The following is a 13,589-nucleotide window of genomic DNA, read 5'->3' on the forward strand; positions in this document are numbered from 1 at the left end:
CTTCTACTGGGTAAGGCAAAACTATTCCGAGGAGAGCGCAAAAGAGCTAGGCTTCCCAACCCTCCTGCCCTGGGCTGGCGGGGGTCCCCCGGGTTTACACCCTCTTCCCCCGCTGTCCCAAAAAACAGAAGTAGGCGGAGGGAAGGGAGGAATGATGCAAAGGCCGCGAGTCTGGGTTCTTCGGGGGCTGCTGAGCTCGTCTTGGAGGAGCAGCAGCAAGAAGAGGCTGCAGTGCGCAGCGGCGGTGGCCTGCTCCGCTCCCCTCCCCTCTGAGGTCAATCAGAGAAGGGGAGGGGGCAGGCCAGGACTCGAGGCAGCAGTGGCGGGCAGTGGCGGCGTCGGCCTGTTCCGCTCCCTCCAGTCCTCTCTGAGGTGAGGGGGCAGGCCAGAAGGACTCGAGGCAGCAGCAGCGGGCAGTGTCGGCGTCGGCCTGTTCCGCTCCCTCCAGTCCTCTCTGAGGTGAGGGGGCAGGCCAGGAGGACTCGAGGCAGCAGCGGGCGGCGTCGGCCTGTTCCGCTCCCTCCAGTCCTCTCTGAGGTGAGGGGGCAGGCCAGGAGGACTCGAGGCAGCAGCGGTGGGCAGCGGCGGGCAGCGGCGGCGTCGGCCTGTTCCGCTCCCCCCAGTCCTCTCTGAGGTGAGGGGGCAGGCCAGGAGGACTCGAGGCAGCAGCGGCGGGCAGCGGCGGCGTCGGCCTGTTCCGCTCCCTCCAGTCCTCTCTGAGGTGAGGGGGCAGGCCAGGAGGACTCAAGGCAGCAGCGGCGGGCAGCGGCGGCGTCGGCCTGTTCCGCTCCCTCCAGTCCTCTCTGAGGTGAGGGGGCAGGCCAGGAGGACTCGAGGCAGCAGCGGCGGGCAGCGGCGGCGTCGGCCTGTTCCGCTCCCTCCAGTCCTCTCTGAGGTGAGGGGGCAGGCCAGGAGGACTCAAGGCAGCAGCGGCGGGCAGCGGCGGCGTCGGCCTGTTCCGCTCCCTCCAGTCCTCTCTGAGGTGAGGGGGCAGGCCAGGAGGACTCGAGGCAGCAGCGGCGGGCAGCGGCGGCGTCGGCCTGTTCCGCTCCCCCCAGTCCTCTCTGAGGTGAGGGGGCAGGCCAGGAGGACTCGAGGCAGCAGCGGTGGGCAGCGGCGGCGGCCTGTTCCGCTCCCTCCAGTCCTCTCTGAGGTGAGGGGGCAGGCCAGGAGGACTCGAGGCAGTAGCGGCGGGCAGCGGCGGCGGCGGCCTGTTCCGCTCCCTCCAGTCCTCTCTGAGGTGAGGGGGCAGGCCAGGAGGACTTGAGGCAGCAGCAGCGGGCAGCGGCGGGATTCCCTGGTATGGAGGCACCTGGGAGCCCCTCCTGCCCTGCTCCGACCGGCCCTTGCGAGGGCTGCTGCAATCTGGCGTGTCCCCCCCTCCTTGGAACGTCCCGCGCCAGTTCGCGCGGCCGGCCCGGCTGTTTTCCTAACTGCGAAGGTCACTAGGCATGGCCTGGGGTGGGGAACTCTTTGGCGGGTGGAAGCAGAACGAACCCGCCATGTGTGCCCGGGCCGCCATCGCCATGGGTGGGGAAAACGAGGCGGAGAGCCGGCAAGGCCCCGCCGACCGGACCAACGGAGAGTCATCGCCGCTCAATCTGTTGGACACTTGCGGGGTGTGCGGGCAGCACATCCAGAGCTGGCAGCCCAAGCTGCTGCCTTGCCTCCACTCGCTGTGCCTGCGCTGCCTGCCCCCGTCGCACCGCTACCTCATGCTGCCTCCGCCCGCCGCGCCTTCCCCAGGCGGCGGCCCCAAAGACGCCCCCTTGCCGCCGCTCCTCCAGCCAGCCCCGGCCTCGCCGCTCCTTCAGCCAGCCCCGGCCTCGCCGCTCCACTGCAACCCGGGTAAGGTGCCACTGCCAGGGGACTCGCAGGGGAGGACGTGCTTCGCCACGCCAGACCCGGGTGGGGAGAGGGGGGAGGGGGGGTGGACTCAGCAGCTTGGAGAGGGGGAGAAGAGCCAGCCTTCCCTCAGGGCCCTGTTCTGTCCTGCTTTTGCTTATGCGGCCAGAGGAGGAAGGGCAGGAGACCAGCAGGCATCAGGGTGAGCTTAGAATCAGCAGCTTGGGGCGGTTTGGGGTGGGGAGAACAGACGCCCTGTTCTGCTGTTTGTTGATGGCTGCTGCACCGAGCCTGCCTGCCCTCTACCCATCTCCGTTGGCACCCGTGGGCTGAAAAAGCTGCATTTCGTGGAGCTCACAGTTAATCAGTGGGCTCTGGGGGGAGGTGGGAAGGGACCCACTGGCGCTGGGATTGTAGTCCCCCCCACCACACCCCCATCAAGCTAACAGCCATTTGGGGAGTTTATTTACGGATCAAATAAATGGAACTTGCATTTAAAAGTTCCTTCCCTACCTCCCACCCCCGGTCAGGCTAACAGCAGTTTGGAGAAAGATCCAGATGGGCAGTGTTAGTCTGAAGCAATAGAACAAAGTTGAAGTCCAGATGTATCTTTAAGACCAACAAAACTTTACTTAAAATGTAAGCTTTCATGTGCATGCACTCTTCGTCAGACGTTTCCACACAGGGTCGGGCTACTGCAGTCAGAACTGCGTCTTTGGAGCTCAGCCCCTTTGCTCTAGCAGCCAGTGCCCAAGGAGACTCATTCCACCCGCCCCCCCTCGTGCAGCACCGGGGAGCAACAAACGCTGCTTGGCCCAGTCTTGCGTGTCTCTGGCAGCAACGTAAGGGGAAAGAGGGGAGGCAGAGTCTTCCCCTTCCGTCCCAGCAGCCAGGAGTTACTCCAGAGCACACCTTCCCTTCTGGAATCCGCCAGTCCGACAGAGAGTCAATGCTGCCAGCAGGCAAGCGGAGGAGAGTCCTTCTTCCTCGTGGGGCAAAGTGAAGCAGCCGGACAACTTTCACCTTTGTTGGGAAGTTCTCCAGCTCTAGTTCCTGCAGCAGCTGCTGACGCTGGAGGGGAAGGCTAAGGCAAACGGTGTTCCCTACCAAAGAGGAAGGAAGAGGGATAGAAGCCTGGCATTCCCCTCTCCCGTGCCTTCTCCTTCCTCAGCAGCTGTTAATGGGCAGGTAGGCATGCCCCTGTGGCTGCGTAGAAGTAAGGGCAGGTTCAAGTTGTGCAGCTCAGCCCAGCAGCTTGCATCGTAATGGTGTGTGTGTGGGGGCAAACCGGGGAGAAAGAAGCCAGGGGTGTCTTCCTTTTCTTCCACCACCTTCCATGGCTGCCGTCCAAAGCACCCCAAGATGGAGGAGAGCCACTTCTCTGGAAGCCAGCTAGTGGAAAGAGAGGTGCTAAATCCAGCATTTTATCATTGTCCCTTTCCTTTTTATCCTTCATATTTGGCTTGCTTTGCACTTCAAATATCCGTTATTTAGTTTAAGCAAGCAAAAAGAATAGATGCATGGAAATAACAGTATTCACGGCTGAACTGAGCCAGCATCTTCAGAGACTTTTAGTTTTTTTTCCATTATATCTATATACAACCCCAACTACACCTAGTATTGGGAAAGAGAAGAGAACAAACAGTAACTAAAATCAGCCCAGCTATTAGAAAAAAAAATACTTGGTGGTTTGTTGGTTGTCTTAATCTGATAGCCTTCTATAAATCTAAAGGCATTAGGAACTTTGAAGTATGCTAATACATAATTTGTGAAGAGAGCTAGTAAGAAACGCTCATTGACCTTCCCTCTGTATTTAAGCCAAATAAAATTGCAGTAAAATGTGTGCTTTTGGACTGCAGATAGTCTAACCCAAAACAATGGGAGTAGCTTGAAACCATGAAATATCTGTGCTAAAACAACTAACATTGACCTCCAGATGATCCCCTCTCTTGTTTCAACTTCAATTCTAGTTAGGGTTGCCAGCAGCCCTGTACACATGAATGCATGAAACTGCCTCATACTGAATCATACTGTAGAAAAATCTCCCTTTAATAGAGGCTTGATATGTGAGAATGAGCAGCTGAAGTTTTTGTGTTTGGGAGTTAGATAACATCCCATTAAGCCCTTGTTCACAAGAAAGACTCCCCCCCCCCCCTTTCAGGTAGTTGGCAACTGTAGTTCCAGGCCTGACATTGCTTTGGAAAGTTCAAGGCATGTGACAGGATGACAAAGCATATCTCTGCTTTCTGAAGTGGTTAATGAAAGCATTCTTGCAACACAGCGATCACCTTTCAGATATTTGTGAAGCAGCAGTGATACCGAGCCATTTTTTTCTCCATTAGAGCAGGCAGTATTTTTAGTTGCTTAATAATCTGCATTTGAACCATTTGACAGATGTATTTTGGTAGTCATTTCAAAGAAAAAGGTGCTGAGCTCACTAGCACAACTCATTTGCATGTGCCACACACCCCTGACATCACCGGAAGGTGTACTAAATTATATCAGCTCAGTATCTACCTTAAAATACTTCTCGAATTATAATTGTCATAATAAAACCTTTCTCCCACCATACTTTTAAAATTACTTTCTCCTGTGTGGCCACAGTAAAGATTTCTGTCTGTCTGCTTTATATATTTTAATTATTTTCCACTTTTTTGTGGGGGAAAGTATTAGAAAGTTTGTCAAATCTTAGCATTCAGCAAAATTCTCACAGGGGGTTTGAACAATGGAGCCCAGAAGCAAGTATTGGGGAGGGGGTGAGTTAAGAAAAAAATAGCACAATAACATTTAGAGGTTCTGGAGCTCTGCTCCTGTGAGCTCCTGTCCAAAATGAGGCCTGGAAGTACAACTGCTGGCACCATATTGGCATATATACAAGGTTAATGGCTTAACTGCAAAACACACTGTGGCTGCGTGAGTGCATGAAGTGATGCACAGTAGCATATGACTATGCAGCAACCAATAAATATTGGTGGCACTAAAGAAAGCTCCCTCTGCTCTTGCTAAGAAAAGTATTGTGCAATGTAAGGGCTCCCCTCATTCCCTGGCACTACCTCTGAGAGTTTACAGCTGAGTCATCAGTCTTTGGCTAGTAAGTGTCATCTGAGAACTTCATGTTTCCGGCGGTGATATTTGGGGGAAATGACATCACAGGAAGTGCTGTCAAAGGAGGTGATGTCACTTCCTGTTTCCGGCAGTGGCATTTTGGGGAAAATGATGTCACAGGAAGTGATGTCACTTCCTGCTTCCAGCAGGTGGCGCGGGGAAACGATGTCACAGGAAGTGGTGTCACTTCCTGTTTCCGGCGGTGGCATGCCGTCACCGGAAGTGACGTCACTTCCTGTTTGCGGCGGCGCGCGCTTCACGCGCGCACACACACATTCCTTCCACCCTCAAGGTGTCCCTGGCTGGCCTGCAGATATTATGGCCACCCTAAGTAAGCTTCAAAGGTATTTAATTGCCTTCAGAGCTCACTGGGGACCAGATGAACTGAACCAACTGACAAACCACAAAATGGTTCAGTTAATCAAATAAACTATGAACCAAAACAAAACACAGGTTCAGGAAATCAAAGGAACCAACAGGAGCCACCATTTCCTGATTGCAGTTTGTACCTCCTGATGATCCTTCCCAGTAACTTCCAAGCCCAGTAGCTTGTAATGTACATGATTGTAGATTAAACTTCTTAAAAATCAGTCATTATTTCCAAAAAACACTTTAGCCCCATAAAAACATTATCCTGCCATTTCTTTCATACACTGCTTATTCTAGCATCCCACCTGTCTCTACAATGTAGCTCAACTTAGACTACATAGGATGCAGATCCCTGAGGTAGGTTGCAGTTTACCTTTATATTGCATTATGGTATCATTTGTTAGTAATGGGAGGAAAGATGCCTACTTGACCCTCAGTCCCACAGTCATCAGGGATAGTCAGCTTCTCCTACTGGCCACCTGGTGTCTCTGAACAGGATGACCCACTGATTTCAACAGCTGGAGGCTGAAGTAACTCTCAATAGGAGTGTACTATACTAACAATTCCCGTTAATAACTGACCATTTAAAAATAGTTTTAAACAGCAGCTGTTTTATCTGCTCTATCTCTGTTTCAATCTAATAGCAAAGCCAGCCAATCTTTGGATACTTAAATCTTGTGATTGGAGCTGTGAATGAGCAAGACAGATGTTTCTACAAACCTGAAAAGGACCCCAAGGTTTGCAGAAAAATGTGAAATCTAGAAAAACCCACAAACCCAAAACCATAGGTGAGTTCAAGGAGCACCTGTAGCTTTAAGCAACAGACTGTCTCAATGGCTGTTGCTAGGCAACCACAGTATTTCAGCCTAGTTTGGCAACAAAAGACAGGAGGAGGGATGAAGAACCTTTTCCAGCCCTAGTTTGGCCTTTGAGCGCAGACTCAAAGAAGAGTTCAGATGACAAAATCAGTCCCCTTGGAGAAAATGGCTTCTGTGGAATTATATTCTGCTGGGGTTGCTTTTGCCCTCAAAACCCACTGTCCCCAGGCTCCACCCCTCAAATCTCCTGGAATTTCCTAACCCTGTCTCCTTTTCACCCCAAAGCCAACCTGCCTTTATCTGCCACTCTGCCTTTAGCTTTCTGTCTCCTCTCACCCTGCAGCTTCTACCTATGAAACTATGGTCTTTCTCCACAGTGGGGTGGGGACCAAAGCAGTTTACAATATTCTCTCCTCCTCTTTACCTACATAACAACCCTGTGTGGAAGTATAAACTGCAAATATGTGGCTGGCCCACCCTGACCCACCCTGGCAGCTTCTACAGCAAAATGGATGATCTTGCAATATCTGGGTATTGCAGACCCAGATCCATTGTGTGCGTGGCTAATTTCAATTTCACATTAACAGTTAACTACTTTGTTTCTGTAGTAGCATAAGGACAAACCTGTTGATCCTTAAAAGTATCTGTTTTGTTGGTCTAATAAAGCTAATCCCAAAGAAGGGTGATGCCAAGGAATGGTCCAACTATTGCACCATTGCACTCATTTCACATGCCAGCAAGGTCATGTTAAAGATTCTACAAGCTAGGCTCGATCAGGAACTACCAGAAGTTCAAGCTTGGTTTCAGAGAGATAGAGGAACTAGAGATCAAGTTGCCAACATTTGTTGGATTATGAAGAAAGCACGGGAATATCAGAAAAATGTTTATTTCTGTTTCATTGACTACGCTAAAGCCTTTGATTGTATGGATCTCAACAAACTGTGGCAAGTCCTTAAAGAGATGGGAGTACCAGACCACCTCACATGTCTCCTGAGAAACCTACATAAAGGTCAAGAAGCAACTGTCAGAACAGGATATGGAACAATTGATTGGTTTAGAATAGGAAAAGGAGTTTGACAAGGATGTATATTGTCACCCTGCTTATTTAATTTATATGCAGAGTACATCATGTGGAATGCTGGCCTGGATGAAGCACAAGCCGGAATTAAAATTGCCAGGAAAAAAAATCAACAACCTCAGATATGCAGATGATACCACTCTAATGGCAGAAAGTGAGGTGGACCTAAAGAACCTCTTGTTGAGGGTGAAAGAGGAGAGCACAAAAGTAGGCTTGAAACGCAACATCAAAAAAGCTAAGATCATGGCATCCAGCCCCATCACACCTTGGCAAATAGAAGGGGAAATAATGGAAGTAGTGACAGACTTCACATTTCTGGGATCCAAGATCACTGATGGTGACTGTAGCCATGAAATTAAAAGACGTTTGCTCCTTGAGAGGACAGCTATGGCAAACCTGGGCAATATAATAAATAGTAGACATCACCATGCCAACAAAATTTCGTATAGTCAAAGCGATGGTATTCTCAGTAGTAATGCATGGCTGTGAGAGCTAGACCATAAGGAAGGCTGAACACAGAAGAATAGATGCTTTTGAGCTGTGGTGCTGGAGAAGAATCTTGAGAGTCCCTTGGACCGCAAGAATATCAAATTAGTCAGTCCTAAGGGAAATCAACCTAGACTGTTCCCTGGAAGATCAGATGCTGAAGCTGAAGCTCAAATATTTTGGCCACCAAATGAGAAGGGAACACTCACTGGAGAAGATCCTGATGCTGGGAAAGACAGAAGGCAAAAGAAGAAGGGGACGGCAAAAGATGAGATGGCTGGACAGCGTTACTGATGTAACAAACACAAATTTGAGCAGACTTCAGAGGATGGTGGAAGACAGGAGGGCCTGGCATGACTTTGTCCATGGGGTCACAAAGAGCCGGACTCAACTTTGTGATTGAACAACAACAACAAAAACATTTTCCTTCATAGGAGTAAGCCCCATTCAGTAGACTTCAGCAGAATTTTCAGTTGATCTGCTTAGGAAAACATTGCAAACCTTTTCTGACAGGCCAAATAGACAACTCTTGGTGAGAGGCTGCAAAAACATGTGATTATTGTTTATGAAAGCAAAACTTCTATCACCAGGGGGATGGGGTTTACCTGCTCACTTTGCAATTGGGAAGAATGCAAAATTAACCAATTTTAAATGGAGAACAATTATCATTTATTAACCATTAATTCTTTGGCCCTCCTAAACCCTACCAGACATTTCACAGAGATAACTAAAATCTTTCTTTATCTACATAATGATGTTCTCCTTACACACTTGACTTTACAAGTCTCTCAATGGATGTTTTGTTTTTAATTTTGCAAGACTAGGTCTTTTAATGAGAGCTGTGTTGCTAGGTTTTAGACCACTGGGAATATGAGCAGCAAAATTACAACTCTTCACACACCAGACCCACAAAAATAGAACACAGCAGAGAACAGTGAAAATGACATTTAATTAAAAGAGCTTTGGTTGGCACACAAACAAGCATTATAAACAGAGCTAATTAGTGTCTCATATTCCTCAGAATAAAAGAGATTTTATCCTACCTAAGATTTCAAGAGATAACACTCAGTCACCATCCCCAATGCTGAAGAAAATACCTGCTGGGAAACAATAGTGAAGATCAAATATCCTTTCTCAGGACTGGTGAATTGCCACACTCCTTTACAAAGAATGTCAACCAATTCAAACAAGCTAGTGCGACCTAACTGCTTGAGACACTCCATGACACAGAACATGACAAAGAAGTACAAAGGAGTTAGACAATTTTCAACTCTACCTTATTGTCCCATCTAATGTGATTTATTCTCAATACTATCATTTCCACATTCTTTATATATTACTTGAAAATATTTTGCCAAGATATACTGTTAGTTCTTTGATGACCTATAATGACATGTGTATTCCAGCCACAAATACAGTATGTGAGCTCTTCATGAAAAAAATTATACCACAAGGCTCCACAAAGCCAGTATTAACAAGACAAAATGTATTAAGGAATCTGAAAGTTTTGCAGCACTGAATAGAAGTGACTCAAGAGAACAAAACCAACAAGCTATTAATAGACTTAAAAAAAACAGGTTTCCTACCTGTAACTGGTGATCTTCGAGTAGTCACCTGTGCAGTCACACTTGTGGGAGTAGGTGCCAGCGCCGATCTCGATCGGTAAACTTCAAAGCTGAGGATTTCCGCACCCCCGCCCCAGTGCGCATGCCCAGAAGCCCTCACTGCGCATGCCCACTGGGACGGTAGCGGACATCCCGCCAGTACCTTCTGGCCGCCGCGTTAGCCCCACAGAGGGACCGGCAGCAGCGGGGAAGGCGGGCGGGTAGTGTGACTGCACAGATGACCACTCGAAGATCACCAGTTACAGGTAGGAAACCTGTTTATCTTCTTCGTGGTCTCTGTGCATCACACTTGTGGGAGATTAACAAGCTCAGGCCTACCTGGTGGAGGGTACGCCGGTCCATCACAGGGAAACCGACTGCAACACGGCATGGCCCACCGAAGAAGCTTGTCTGTGCCTCAGGTCCAACGCGCAGTGCGCAACGAAGGTGTGCGCTGAGGACCACGTGGCTGTCCTACATATGTCCTGCGGGGGAACTCCCTTCATAAACGCCTCCGACGTCGCCACCGCCCTCGTCGAGTGAGCGCGCAGTGGCCCTGGAAGAGGCGTCTTCCGAAGAAGATAACACAGACGAATAGCCCCTGTAATAGGGATGTGCATTCGGTTCGGCCGAGCCGCATATACAGCCGAATCAACACTGATTCGGTTGTATTCGGAATTGGCCGCAGCCGAATGCCATTGCCGCCCATTATGCGGCTCCCGAATACGGCTCGCCGTATGCTTCCGAACAGCTATTCGGAAGTATACGGTACGGCTGTCAAAAAGGCTGTCAATAGAAAAGGCGGGAAGTAGCTTCTGCAGCCTCAATGGAGCTGCTTGCTTACTTCTTTCCCGCCTTTAGTGGCCTCTTCCCGCCTCTCCTATACCTCCCTGGGATCAGGGAGGAAGGGAGGGGGAAGAGGAGCCCCAGCAGCCAATCCAAAGCATGCATTTGCAAAATGCATTGCAAATGCATGCTTTGCAGGGCTGTTGTGTAGCTGATGGCCCAGTTATTTTGATCTTTTGCTTACTTGGGTATCCAAGTAAGCAATGTTGTCTGGCCAATCAGAGAGCAGTGCTATTTTTTGAAATTGCTCTCTGTAGGGCCAGAGAACCTTTTTAAGGAGTCTTCCTGCTGGACTCCTCCATTGCTGTGTTGGTGTATGTGGGTTGGTGTGAGAGAGATTGTGCTGCTGCTGGTGGCTGGCCCTTGGCTTCAGCTCCTGCCTGCTGCTCTCTCACTGCCTTACCAGAGACCTCCCTGGACTCAGAGAAGACAAGGTAAGACAGTTTTGGGGTTCTTGTTTTAGTTTTTGTTGGTAAAAGGACTAGAGTCCCTTTACTTGTCCAGATTTGGGTGGGTGAGTACTGGGTGGGTAGGGTAGCCTATTTGGGGTTGGGGTTAGGTTCTGCTGGGGGTGGGGGCCTGGGGTGGGGGTTTTTGCTAATTTGCCCATATCTTAATTTAGTGAGAGGACTTTTTAAAGTGCAGTGTCCTTTTACTTCTCCTGATTTGTGTGGCTTGGATTTCTTGGGGTTAGGGTGAAGGGGGTTTTTTTTGGGGGGGGGAGTTCCTGTATTATTAAAAGTTGAGTTTTTTACTGTTTCATTGTTTGATTTGTTGCTGCTGTGTTGTGTTGCTGCTGTGTTACTTTTATCTTCAGGTTATTGGGGGGGGGGTGCTGTTTGGCCTAATTTTCATTGTTTAAAAGGCCACTTTTGTCCCCCTTTTCTGGTTCTGGTTTTAGGGGTGGGGGTGTTGTTGTTGACTGATTTGGCTTAATTTTTCTTATTGGTGAAAGGCCACTTTTTAAAATCTTGAGTTGCTTTGCTTGGCCTTTTTTTTCCTGTTGTTACTTTCTTGGTTTGGGGTTGGGGGGGGGCTGGGGGGGTGTTGTTGACTGATTTAGCGTAATTTTTCTTATTGGTGAAAGGCCACTTTTTAAAATCTTGAGTTGCTTTGCTTGGCCTTTTTTTCCTGTTGTCAATTTCTTGGTTTGGGGTTGGGGGGCGGGGCTGGGGGGGTGTTGTTGACTGATTTGGCTTAATTTTTCTTATTGGTGAAAGGCCACTTTTTAAAATCTTGAGTTGCTTTGCTTGGCCTCTTGTGATTCTGCTGGTTTTGTTTTGGTTTTTTTAAATTACCTCTGGTTGGTGTGGGGGTTGGCGAGGGTGTGTGTGGGCTGGGTCACTTTCTTGTTGTTATAGAGTGATTTTTGGAATCTGAGTGTGCTCTCGGTTTGGCTAGGGCCACTAAATAGGCTGCCCCACTAATAAGGGTGTTTTTAGGGATTGTGTTTTTTTGAAATTTAAAACAAAATTAATCCAGTTTAGGGCTTTATTTCCTTTCACAATTCAAGTAGGCCAGATAGGGGTGCTTTAAAAAGTTTTTAGGTTTCTCATAATAGGCAGCGTGACTACTAGGCCACATCAGGCTCCCTTTTAAAGAGACTAGGGTTGCAGCAGCGGTGCATCTGGCTTTCAGCCACTGAAAGCTGGTGCATCCTTAGATTTCCATAGGGTAAACCACAGCTTCTCTCACGTTATAGGGGACACCTGATTTCTAGTTTGCAAGGAAATCAGGTTTGTCCCAGGATCTAGTTAGGAGAAGTTTAACTAGGAGGATATAACAAGGATTGCCTTCATCTCAAGGTAGCCTTTTAAAAACTGCAGCCAGGTAGAGGCAGGATCACCTAGTCTCCTAAACTTTACCAGAGTACTACTACCCCAACCCAAAGAAGGACAGGTTAGGGACCAAAAAAAAATAAACAAGCTTTGGTGGGAGGGTTTTTAAAAAGAAGTCAGGGCACCTGTTGGTTCAGGGTACAGTGCAGTGAGTTAGGTTTGTAAAAAACCCCACTCTCAGTTCAGGATCTGTGAGACTGGCCAAGGGTGACATGAGTGACAGGCAGCAGAAGAGGGGCCCTGGGGGCAAGGCCAAGGAGAAGACTAGAGGGGTGGAGGGGAAAGGGAGGACCCAGGTCTCCCCCCCACCTGTGCGTGGGGCCACTCCACAGCCGCTTTCCAGCACTCCGACCTCTGGCCGGAGTGTGATGAAGAAGAAGGCCCGCCTTGGGCCCTTCATCGAGGCTGCTGCTGGGGCGCCCCGAGCAAAGGTGCCATTAGGTGCTGGCACTGTGCAGGGGTCTGCTGCTCGGGCAGTCACTCCTCCAGCTGATGTCACTCGGCCTCAGCAGCCGGAGGAGGGGCAGCAAGAGCAGCCCTCCTTGGAGATGAGCTTTGGGGACAGTTTTCTGTCCAAAACGATCACCCCAAGGAGGGTGGAGAGTGTCGTGCAGGAGCTGGAGGAGAAGCTGGTTGAGGAGGACCAGCCCCCTTCTTCGGTTCCTTTGGGCACCAGCAGACCTTCAGAGGATGGCCAGCCCCTCCTGCCACCCCGAGGCACGATGTGTCTCCCCCGAGCACCTCAAAGGAGGTGGCTCCGGACACCCAACCTGCCAGTCAGTTTGGGCATCCGTTCACCTCCGAAGTATGGAAGCATTTCCAACTTATGGAGGATCCACGTTATGCGCAGTGCAAGCTGTGCAGGGCCCGGATCAGTCATGGGTGGGACCTTGCCCACCTGAATCCGGGGGGGATGCGGAATCACCTGCGGAAGCACCACCCGGGGGTGCTTCTTAAGGGGGAGAAGCAGGCTGGTGCTGTGTTGTCCCAGCGGACAACAACACCACCCAGCCAGGGGGTCCGTCCCATCGCGACTACTCCTGCTCTCCAGGAGCGTTCCGTGGGAGAACAGGGACGCCAGGCATCTCTGCCCGAGATGTTTGGTAGGGGCACCTCTGTGCCAAGAGGGGGAATCAGGCATGGCAGGAGGGTGATCGCCTGGCACCTTGCCAGGTCGGTCGCCCATGGGCTTCCATTTTCAGTTGTCGAGAATCCTGGGGTGCGGGGGTTGCTGGAGTACCTGGCGCCCTGGTACAAAATTCCTGCTAGAACCACCCTTAGCAGGACCATTGTGCCAGCTCTTTTCAGGGCGACCAGATCTGTGGTGAAGGAGCATTTGTCCCGTGCTGCCGGGGGGACTGTTCATTTCACCTCAGATATCTGGACCTCCAAACATGCGTTCGAGGGGTATCTCTCCCTGACTGCGCATTGGTGGCAACCCAGTGAGGTGCGGGGTGGGGGTGGCAGTAGTGACAGGCAGGGTCAGGGCCGCTGGGCTGGCTATCGCTGTGCCTTGCTGCACGCCGAAGCCGTTGATGCGCCGCACACGGCGGACACTCTCAGAGCCATCCTCTCACAGCAGTTAGAGGGCTGGGTAGGC

Source organism: Heteronotia binoei, chromosome 21 (assembly GCF_032191835.1).
Source record: "Heteronotia binoei isolate CCM8104 ecotype False Entrance Well chromosome 21, APGP_CSIRO_Hbin_v1, whole genome shotgun sequence".
NCBI classification, from domain to species: domain Eukaryota; kingdom Metazoa; phylum Chordata; class Lepidosauria; order Squamata; family Gekkonidae; genus Heteronotia; species Heteronotia binoei.